The 12,354-nt window shown below is 35.5% G+C and overlaps 1 protein-coding gene across 1 annotated transcript in view; it reads left to right on the plus strand.

Moving 5' to 3' along the window:
* Positions 1-349: 349 nt before the first annotated feature.
* The window catches only part of LOC132915221 (serine-rich adhesin for platelets-like), an 89,784-nt gene continuing 77,779 nt past the window's right edge, over positions 350-12,354 (plus strand). Inside the window, exon 1 of the mRNA XM_060974963.1 lies at positions 350-645. The gene's annotated coding sequence lies outside the window, so the exon portion shown is untranslated. The remainder of the gene's footprint in view (positions 646-12,354) is intronic.

The following is a 12,354-nucleotide window of genomic DNA, read 5'->3' on the forward strand; positions in this document are numbered from 1 at the left end:
CAAATATACTGTGTATATATTATAATTCAATAAAGAAATATTGCATCCATTATTTACTTATAAACCGACAGAAACTTCTCGGACCATGTAACATCTGACAGCAGAAAATTCCACCTAAACGTTACTCTACGATGTTTTCATCAGTGATAATCCAATAAAAGATTTCTGCGCTTACAGGGTCCTCTACGAACACTGTTCGATATCGTGGATCGCTGGGAATGGAAGAGCCGACACAGAAAAGAACGCGTAGCGTGTCCATTTATGTCTGGTTCGTACAAAGTATGCAAAAGATCCGCAGCTTAGACTCGCAATTGGACTATCGGTCGGAAACTTTTTGCTGGCGCGGCCGCCTGCATAGGAAAATTTTCACCCGCGACGCTTAAGTGTAAGGAGCCGTGACTTTCTGTTTTGATCCGCTTGAACTGGTCGCGGCCACTAGTTCTGTCCTCGTCTCGGTATATTTGAGACACGGCTGGTGGGAGAAGGACGGAGAGGGAGTCGTAGGGCCAAGCAGAGTGGGATTTCGCGCGAGCGAGGAGAGAGGGATGGCGGAACTGTCAGTGCTACATCGGTTCTCTTCACGTAAGGACGAGCCACAGGGATCACCTGCGAATCACCTCTCGTCGGGACACCACTTCTCAGCCAGGTGAGCCTCTGCTATTTTTTCTTTTTCTCTCTCTATCTATCTATCTCGCTCTTTTCCTTTTTTCCACGCTCGTCGCAAGATTAATCGTCGCGGATTCGCTTGCCCGCGAGTTGGATAATTTATGGCGTCTCTGGTGGATCGGTCGCTTTGTAAACACGAGTAGGTATTTTGTCCGGCTCGGGAGATTAATCGTTCGACCGGCAGCGAGCTGAGTTTTGTCAGGCGAGGGGAAGGTTTTAAGGGCCCGGAGATTTTCCCCAGGTTATGATTACATCGGAAATTTAGTCCGAGGTCTGCGGAATTTGGGAATTTGTCATCTCCGCGTCGCTTGATAGATCGTAGCTTGGCCATTCAATGTGCAGATACACTGGCTGCCGTGACTGCACTGGCTCGCCAAAGCCGTAGAAAGCTTCCACGTCTGCCACTATACGTTTCATTAGGCTACGTAGACAAAGTTTGAAATAAATCTGAGAACGAACGTAGAAATTGCAGGATATTTATTGCAAACCGTATTTCGTACGCCAATTAGTATACAGCATGAATAACCGGCTGAAGCGTGTAAGTGTTAAACATCGTAAGAGATCGCGTCGAATACCGAGGTTTGTTAATACAACGTACAGTTCATTGTTTAAAGGTTCCTGTGATCTCTACGATTGTAATAAATGTTTATTAAACAAATGTGATTAATGTATATGTCTATACACATATATTTCCACATTTGCGTGAAACGTCATGAAATGAAGAAAAAAAAAAATATCATGAGTCGTCGATTTTCCCAACAACGTTAAAGAAAATTCTAAAACGTCTGGTGTAACAGCTACATTAGAAATACGGACCTAACGTGAAAAGTATAAGTATAGTATAGTATTGGAAGGAACTTATTTAATGTTCGCGTGTATGCGTGTTGATATAATACCTCAACCGGTTTCAAGATACGATTATATCGTGCTTAACTGCACATTTCGGTTCCACTGACACTCTTACGGCGGCAATCGTGCATTTTAAATCGACTCTACACTTTATTGCGCTAGTATTATGTCATATTACGTTAGAAGATATTCGTACAATATTTCTGGTTAAAATAAAAAAATTAAGAAAATGAATGACACAAACGAGATATTTGAACAATAGCAAGGGTGTTCATCTGAGAACTGCAGAGGAGGTTTGCACGTTTCTGGGAAGTGTCTGTCTTTATCGAATACTATAGTTGACTATTTATTATAGTGGTATTTTTTTTTTTTTTTTTTTTTTAATGTTCACTATACGGAACAGCTCTGTAAATGGCTGTGCAATGCGCTGATCGTGTCGTTCCTGCACTCCAATTCACTCGAGCGATCTTCATGAACGCACATTGTAAATGTACTTACGTTGTTCTCAGAGACGAGTCTGGCTTTAGTTCCTCGCAAATTATGAGACGTAATATATTGTCCCTATAGTCATTGATTTTAACGGCACATTTGATTCAGATAAAAATCTGTGTGAACGAGACGTGTGTCGTGCAATTATATTTAAATACACATTTGTAGAAAAGTTGAAAAATTATTGAAACTTGGAATTTCAGATAAAAGTTCACACGTTTATAATTAATATATACAGTATATGTCTTTATGGTTGATTATTATATCGTGCATATTAACTAATTAATTAATACACATAATATCAACATGTAAGATTGATTGTTATATATAATGTATACAGTATCTACTTTTATGTTTGATTATTGTATTATATAAATATTAATTAACGTGTACAATATTAACCTGTAAGGTTGATTGTTATATACAATGTATACAGTATCAACTTTTATGTTTGATTATTGCAACATATATATACTAATTAACGTGTACAATAGCAAGCTTTCAGATTGATTATTACATTGCAAATATTAATTACGCGATATATAGAATATCAAACTTTGAGTCGATTATTATATTGTATTTATTAACTATATGATATGGTATAACCAATTAATTAATACATACAATGTCAACCTATAAGATTGATTCTTATATATAATGTATACAGTATCAACTGATTAATTAATACACACAATATCAACCTGTAAGGTTGATTGTTATATACAACGTATACAGTATCAACTTTTATGCTTGATTATTGTATTATACATATATTAATTAACGTGTACAATACCAACCTGTAAGGTTGATTGTTATACATAATGCATATAGTATCAACTTTTATGTTTGATTATTGTATTATATATATATTAATTATATAACAAGATTGATTAATGTGTACAATATCAACCTATAAGATTAATTGTTACATACAATATATACAGTATCAACTGATTAATTAATACACACTGCAAGGTTGATTCTTATATACAACGTATACAGTATCAACTTTTATGTTTGATTATTGTATTATATATATATTAATTATATAACAAGATTGATTAATGTGTACAATATCAACCTATAAGATTAATTGTTACATACAATATATACAGTATCAACTGATTAATTAATACACACTGCAAGGTTGATTCTTATATACAACGTATACAGTATCAACTTTTATATAGAATATCAACCTTTGATATTTATATTCGATAATTATATTGTATACAATATAGATATAATACAATACAATCTATAAATAAATACAATAGAATACAGTACGATATAATAATCAAGATTAAATGTTAATTATAAATGAACATTGAAAACTTTATTTCCCTATTGATGAATTAATATTAACAATACACTTTCTTTATTACTCGTGAATATTTCAAAGTGACAAATGTGGAAAGTGTTGTGCGATATTTTATGCGGGGAAAGAAATATTTCCTGCCACTGTAAGAAATATCTGATTACATTTCGTATGCATCCTAATAATATCTTTATTACCTGAAATTCCAAGATAACAGCCGGTCTAATTTATTTACTAAGAGAATGAAACTTTCTACTAAAAACGGCGTTCAATTTGCATAAAATGTATATAGAACACACCACGTTTCGTGTACACTTATTATACGCGAACGAATCTACGAGCTATCGGTGCGCTCCAATTCCCTTGAACAATTCTCTCAGACTGTGTATCGCTTTTTTTTTCTTTTCTTTTTTTCAATGACAGTTATGGCTTTAATTATCCCTTGTTAATCAGCGTCAAGATCGTTACTAACCACGTTTTTATAAAACATGCTAGAAAATTAATTTTCAACTCTGCGTAACTTATTGGGTTGACAACTAAGTGATTGCGGATTTTGTCATTACCACCTAATGACAATATCCGCAATCACTTAGTTGCCAACCCAATAGAATTGAACTGCTGAAACTTACCATTTAAGCTCAATCTTCTTCGCGTGAGATTTTATTTTCAAAACGTTCATCGCGTTTGACATAATCTTAAAAATACAATGAAACAGTTAATATTAATAAACTTGTCTGAAATCATCTACGACTCGATGACTGCAATCATAGCAGCTGATGGTGAAAACTTATTCTAAGATATAGAGAAATTTCAGTGGAGAATCTTGACGATAGTACACAGAACTCTGAGATTACGGTCAGTTGATAATTAGCATACTGTACATTTGCATATTATGTACACGCTTCCTAATGTTGTTATTATTAGACTTCTATGCAAATTCCTATGTTCGTGAATTGAATTAAAGAAGCGAAATCTAAGCAGAAACATGAACAGATATGCGCAAATATTATTATGCATATCGTGTGTATACACTGTGTGCATTGTTGTTATTCCTTTAAATTTCCCATAAATGCATAAACCGCTGTTTTCACTCTGATCGTTACATTCCTCTGATCCTTTCAAACAGATTTGTAAAAACGCAGTGTGTACCAAAGCGCTAAGCTCCTTATCAATTCTTCGCATTACGATCTTTTCAATGGCTGCGCACGTTAGCACCAACTTACTCGCTGATTTTACACGGTGTCAAGTGCAAAGCGTTGAAATATCGCATACGACTGATAACGATCTATCTGAGAGAATTGAAATCACTGGGAAAGACACACAAGGTCAAAGATAAGCTGAGATAGCAATAAAGCAGAAACACGATGGAATTGATTAAATAAATGTGCAATTAGTTAACTAAGGATCGATGGTAAGACAGGTATGATAAATATATAGAAAGGTGAATAAAATAAATAATACAACGAATAAATGAAGAATAATAATGGAAATATTTCCTTTTAAATATTTTCTTTTACCGAGCCTTTAATTAATTTTTTGTAATTTAGTTTTTTATCAAGTGGAAATATAAATTAATTAACGAATTAACAATTTTTATTTAAATGCTCAAAATGATAGTTATGATACTAGTTGCAAACGTCTAATTTATTATTGGGATTCGATAGTGGAACAGCCTTTAGGGCCGAATCCGTGTTTCACCTAAATTACCTGTGTTTCATGTTCCTAGTTGAACATAATTCTCTTCGTACGCTATAAAATCAAATTTATTATCACATACAATGAATTTTGTATTCAAAACCAGGTTTCGCGAATAATTTAATTAATCCATTAATCGAAAGTGTACAAATTTTAGCAATTTTTATATGTTCAATCAAATATCCGACAATTTCGCAACCAAGAAAAACAATATGACGAAATGACGAAAATTTTTCTAAAATTTTCTAAAATTTCACAGCTAAGGCCCACCGACCAGGAGCAATTTTTATTTAAAAAAATCGCTGAAACGTCATTTGCAAAATGACCTGTAACGTTTGTGAGCGTGAAATTGGCAGAGGATCCACGAAAATACGAACACTAAGAAAATTCCTTCTATGAATTTATTACACGTGTTGTAGAAAACATTGTCAAAGTTCACTCACACGTATATTCTAATAAAACACGACTAACATGATCGTATTGATGAATTAAAAAAAAGAATCCTAAAGTGTACGGTACATCCGTTTGAACTGTATACGCGTGGTTATTTCTGTAAGCATCTGAAATGGGGAAAAAAGTTTCGGCTGAAAGTAGCTCGACTTCATAAGAGAAACTTAATAAGATACTTCAATTTTCTTTTTTATTTTGCATTCTTGTTCAAGGAGATTTCAATGGGAACGTAACTTCTTTTAGTGGAAGCATATATTTTTTTTATACACCATTTCTATTCTCCAGAGGAAGATGTTATGGTACTTGATGTTAAGGTCGAAGAGTGACTAGTTTAAAAGATATTTTAGCTTTAAAATATATATCAAAAGCACCGCGTTGTATTTCCTTGGCTACATGTTTTAAACTAATCATTGTTCGACCTTCATACTTTTTCCAAGTGTTTTGATATTCTTTTTCTAGAGAATTGTAAAGTGTAAAAAAGGGTACATGGAAAAACGTATAGTTCCATTTAAAAAAGTTGGTAATTAAAATTTCTTTATGTTAAGAATATTTTGAAAAATGTCTTATTGAGTTTGCTTCTTGATGAAGTGAAATATCGTTCGTCTGAAACGTTTCCTCGTGTTTCTGATACTTAGAGAAATAGTCACGTGCATGCACTTAAAACGGACATACCGTATACTGAATTTGCGATATATTTATTTTGAATAATAAGTACATCGATTAATGAGTGAGATAATATTTAGATGTAGTGAGTAATTACACGGTTAAAATGATTATTCATGTTGCAGGAAATGATTTTATGATCTGTACAAAATACGTGTTTTAATATCTTGTATCTGCTATGTTCATATTCAAATTTGTTCTGAAACTCTAGCCACGTAACTATAATAATCGTGTTCCACTAAAACGTTAATGAAGTTGCAAAAAGTTTTTCATATATCCATAAAAGTTTGCTTCATGATATGTGTTGAAATACTTTAATAAAACAGCGTATGGTTGCAAGCCAATATAAACTTCATGAACGAATATAATTTACATGTTGTAATTAAAACGTTGTTTTTTCTGCTACGATAACGCATTAAACCATCAAACATCGACAGTTTGTCGATAAAAGCATTTTATCGGATTTCTTGTTGTTTCTCCCTTTACGGTTCAATCGATTTCTTTCCTTTTAAGGAAGAAAAACAAGGAACTGTTGGAGACTAGCCTGATACAACAAATCATAGTATAGCCAGACAAACGATAAACAGAGTACGCGCCATCCTTCGCCACCCTTGTACAGAAACGTCTGTACGAAAGAAGCCAAATGACTCACGCTCGTTTCAACGATCCTCTCGAGCGGATTCGCGCGATTAACATTCGTGAGCACGCGAACTCCGAGAGAGTTCAAGAATATTCAGTGTCTACAAAAAGCAAGTGTCTAAATTTTGGTATCATTTAGTAGTAGTTTCACGTAACTACAAAAGGTATTAACAGACTATTTTGTATATTTGTTACCTTATTATTCTACTAATTAATGAGATGGAATTTTCGTAGTAATTTTATATAACTATGAGGAGTATTGGTACGTTATTCTATATATTTGTGAAATTTGTTAATTTCGTATCATTTAGTAGCAGTTTCAAATGACTAAAAAGGTATTGACGGGCTATTTTGTATATTTGTTACCTTATTGTTCTACTAATTAATCAGATTCAATTTTTGTAATAGTTTCGTATGACTACAAGGTGTATTGACACGTTCTTCTGCATATTTGTGAAATTTCTTAATTTCGTATAATTTAGTAGCAGCTTCAAATGACTACAAAAGGTATTGACAGGCTATTTTGTATATTTGTTACCTTATTATTCTACTAATTAATGAAATGCAATTTTCATTGTAATTTCGTATGACTACAAAAGGTATTGACAGGCTATTTTGTATATTTGTTACCTTATTGTTCTACTAATTAATTAGATGCAATTTTCATAGCAGTTCCATATGACTAGAAGAGATATTGACAGGCTATTTTGTATATTTATTACTGTATTATACTACTAATTAATTAGATGCTACTTTCACTGTAGTTTCGTATGACTACAAGGAGTATTGGCACATTATTCTGCATATTTATTACATATGTAAATTTCATATAATTTAGTAGTAGTTTCATATGACTACAAAAGGTATTTGCAGGCTATTTTGTATATTTATTGCCTTATTATTCTACTAATTAATTAGATGCTATTTTCACTGTAGTTTCGTATGACTACAAGGAGTATTGTCACGTTATTCTGCATATTTATTACATATGTAAATTTCACATAATTTAGTAGTAGTTTCATATGACTACAAAAGGTATTGACAGACTACTTTGTATATTTGTTACTTTATTATTCTACTAATTAATTAGATCCAATTTTGAAATTTCGTATCATTCAGTAGCAGTTTCATACGACTACGAAAATTTTACATTACGAGAATGCAATGCAAATCCTTTTTATATTAGCAGAATTCGATCAAGACGTTGATATTCTTATTATACCTACCAAATTTTGACCGAAGAGCTGTTCATTCTTTATACCTACATTATAATTCATCTGCAATTTCATCTATCTGTAACAAATGACAGACATTTAAAAAATCTATACAGATTTTTAAAATGTGATAAAAAAAAACATACATTCGAATCGCTGGAACATGCCAACATTGAACAGAAAATACACAACAATGAAGGCGGTTTCCATTGTATTAACCCTCAATTGTCACACTTGTTTTACGAATCTCGATTGTCACGCTGCATCACCCGAGACCTATTCGATTTTCGAATAGCTGTCGTTCAAAAAATATCACTGATATCGAATCGAAAAAATTCGACAATGTAGTTTGAACGTCGAATATGTTTTGCTAAAACAGGATTAACAAACGAAGTAACATCACTCTCACAAAAAAAAACCTTTCCCACTGCACGTTTCGAGAATAAAATATTTTTACGAAAACAAGCTATTACTCCTTTATATTCGCCAAAAAATTTGAGACGATGCTTCCGAGGCGTATTACTCCAAGGAAATTCATAGTTCGTCAGTGCACGTTGCAGAAAAAATATCTACCTCAATTTTTCATCAAGGAGAGCAGCTGCTAAATAAGGAAAATGATGCAATCAATTTATTCGTAGACTCGGGTAGAACAATCTTCCATTATTTTTTTACATGTCGATTTACATGTGGAAAAATATAATCATGATTTCAATCAGTTCCTCCATAGTAATTGCACAAGAGTGTGTAAAATTTGCACGCAAATAAAATACGTCATTGCGTCAAGAAGTACGTCTTTGTCGTGCTTGGCTCAACACAGCGCATTACTATAACTTTAGAGAGTTGTCAGACGCAAACTGACGGGATTCTTAGCAGCGTAATCATCAGACATTATAAAAAAGAACACTTGGAATGAATGGTAAATTGCACACGTAGATTCCATTATAAACGACGTCTCGAAGACGTGTCTCTGCAAAGTAAGACTGTGGGTCACTTAAGACCCGTAATCACATTCCTGAGTTAAGAGAAACTTTTTACTTCAGTTTGATCCTTCTGCGTTGCGAATTCCATACAGCAAGCAATTCCCATAACGTGCAGCGTTAAATCGGGTGCCATCGTGTTCGCGTTAATTTGCGATAACTCGAAAGCGTCGAAAATACATCGGCTCATCCCACAAGTAACGCGGTCGTTGGTCTACGTTATTTTGATGGAAACTAAACCGACTACTTTATTCTTGTTTATTTTATTTTTATTTCATTACCAATTCTAATTATCATTCTGATGAATCTTGTACTTTTTACAAGTCGCTATACTTCTCTATTAACTTTGCACTCTATACCGAATGTGGCTCGATATCAGTTTATATCTCAGGAGCTCCTTTGTCGAGTCTTTCGTGTGCAAATCAATAGATGTCCTAGAAAAGCAGGATTGCATCCTGGAAAACTCCTAAACATTAGAAAATACAACAATAGTGTGAATAGAACTGGTATTTAAGTGAATGTCTCTCTTCCTTTATTTATTTCAATTGTCTTAGAACTTGAATTGCGTAAGACAATAGAATAGTCTTAGAAATGTTCTGTAAAACCAGGATTGCATCCTGGAAATTGATTCAAGAAATATACTCTTAAAAATTAGAAAATACAACAATAGTATGAATAGAACTGGTATTTAAGTAAATTTCTCTCTTCCTTTACCTATTCAAATTGTCTTATTTTTTATTTCAAATAAAACACGCAAAAGCGTTGGCAGCCGCTGCTAACGAAATTGAAATAAAATTCCCAGTGCAAAGGGTCAATATTCTTCCATCCGAATGTCATAAAACTGCGATGGTAACGACGGAACTTGTGCACCGAGGCATCTGTCGTTCGCTGAAAAGCGCGTTACTCGTGGCACGAGCCGATACTTGTGGACGACAGTGCACCTGCCATATACTGCGATATAGTCGCGCGTTTAATCGCCGAAGTGGACAAAGCGAGCCGCCTAAGTATCGCATCGCATCGCGGTTAATTAAAGACGAAGCAACGAGCACGAGGGGAGCGGGAGAGGGGCGCGGCTGAAAAGAACCGGAGAGCTACGTCCGGCGCGCGCCACCGAAGAGAATCGCGTCTGCCACACGTCTGCTTTGTGCTCGAGCCACGATGAAAGATAGGAAGGCTGGCTGCCTCGGATGACCAAGCCATCATCTCGAGACGCGGCTCCTAAGTAATTGCACGCGTTACGTGTCGAACGACCAACCGTTAAATCATCATCATCGCGCGTTTCGCACAAACTTTCCACGAATTTTCCTTTGTTCACTGGCATGTTCGATCGCAGTTGCCTATACACTTCTTCGGTCGTCGAATTGCAACCACTGGAAACTTTCGGTGTTCCTTTTACTCCTGTAGTCAGACTAGCCAGTTTAACACTTTACCGATAGCCTATTAATCGGCTTTTTATCGCCAACGCTTACCGACCGATAGCCTGTTAATCGGCTTTTTATCGTCAACGCTTACCGACCGATAGCCTGTTAATCGGCTTTTTGTCTCCAATGCTTACCGACCGATAGCCTGTTAATCGGCTTTTGTCGCCGACGATCTTTTTCATTATTTGAGCAATAATTTGTTAGTTAGTTCATTCAGGTTTAGTTTACTTTGTTCAGATGCGTCAGTTGCGTTGCTTTGTAAGCTGCCACAGTTTTATACTAATTTGAAAAACATAGCGTTCGCGAAGAAGAAAGAATTGTATCGGAGAGTGTAAGCCGAAACAGAGCCGGCGCCAGGGGGAATCTGCGCCTGAGATGCCGGTCGGACGTGCGTATGCTGTTGAATCGCTAGCGGTCGGTAAAGTGTTAAGTGCGTTTGACGAGTATACGCGTTGCAGAGAAACTTTGTGTCGAAGAGTTTCACCTGTACACTGGTCGTGCGAAATAAAAAGATTGCTTACTATAAAACATTTAGTGTTAAGAGACAAAAGAGATAAAAGTTTGTCATTTAGTGGTATGTTTACTTTATATTGGCACGTTAGAAGTATTGTGTATGTCGGGTTATCGTTAAGACTTGGGGCGTGTAATGAATCTTATTCATCGTTGCCACACAATCGAGGTGTAGTGTTTATTAACACAAGTATGGGTGTTACAAGATTGGCAAGTGGCCGCGGTAATTAGACACTAGTGACAATGACCTTAGGTTCGATAGCGGCTAGAGAGTCACACGTGATGAAGGCGCATGGAATTTTAAGTTATCGCATAGTTCGTAGAATTTGACCTGTGACATACGCGTAGCTGGAATCTTCTCCGTCGGTTAATTACAATACCTTTGGTGGTTAGATCGAACAGATTTCCATGGCAATAGTCGGAGTAAGCGAACTGGATTAGCAATCGATTAGGGTACCGTATCAATTAGCGGCGGGAAAATAGGATTAACGCTGGTGTGCACCGAGCAACAGTGTTTTCTGGTCGCTTCGAGCAAACACGTGCGTGCCATGTGCGAATGCGTGACTAATTGTACATGCGGAGCACGGCTGTTGCGTTTACGTTCTACGTGCTTTCGCTAGTCGAACACTGTAAATCATGGTTTTTAGTCGCTACTTTTTTTAATTGCGTTTATTTTACAATCAATTCTCGTTAGAGAATTTTAAGTAAATTTATCTGACGTGGCACTATGACATGATTAATAAGTGTTCATAGTATGTTTGATTCTATTTGAATCTAGTGCTTAGGTCTAAGGTGTGATGTCTTTTTAGCCTGCGGATCTGCTCCGACCTGTCGAGTAGTCGAGTAATTAGAGGGTTTTGGTGGTTGTTAACTCTTGTGCTGTGTCTATTGCTGAATTTCGATAATTCTTCTTTGACTGTGGGTATCTCGAGGTCGTGATGTATCGTTTCGTTGGTGACGTACCAAGGTGCATCTGTTAGGGATATTAAGGTTTTGAAGAATTTCTATGTTGGAGTTACTTGCTGTTCCCCATGGTTGGATTCCATAGATCCAAACAGGTTTCTATATGGCCTTGTATAATGTAATTTTACTTTGCGTGTTTAAGTTGGAACTTAAGTTGGGCCGATGAGCCAGTAGAATTTTTTAAATTTTGCTTTGAGTTGTTTGCTTTCATCTAAGGTATCTTGTTTCCATGTCAATCTTCTGTCCAGAATCATGCCCAGATATCTGACTGACTCTTTATCTGGAATAGGGCAAATTTGTTTTCGTAGCGTGAAAGTTATGTGGCTAGATTTGTTTTCGTTGACTTTGAAGCGCCATTTGTGGAACCACTCTTCCATAGAGTCGAGACCTCGCTGAAGAGTAGAGGAGGCAATTGTCGGGTCTGAGTGCGAGGCTAATAAGACTGTATCGTCAGCAAATGTCGCTGTGGTTATATCTGTCGAAGTTGGTAAGTCTGCAGT

The sequence above is a fragment of the Bombus pascuorum genome, chromosome 16 (assembly GCF_905332965.1).
Source record: "Bombus pascuorum chromosome 16, iyBomPasc1.1, whole genome shotgun sequence".
In the NCBI taxonomy this organism is placed as follows: Eukaryota; Metazoa; Arthropoda; class Insecta; order Hymenoptera; family Apidae; genus Bombus; species Bombus pascuorum.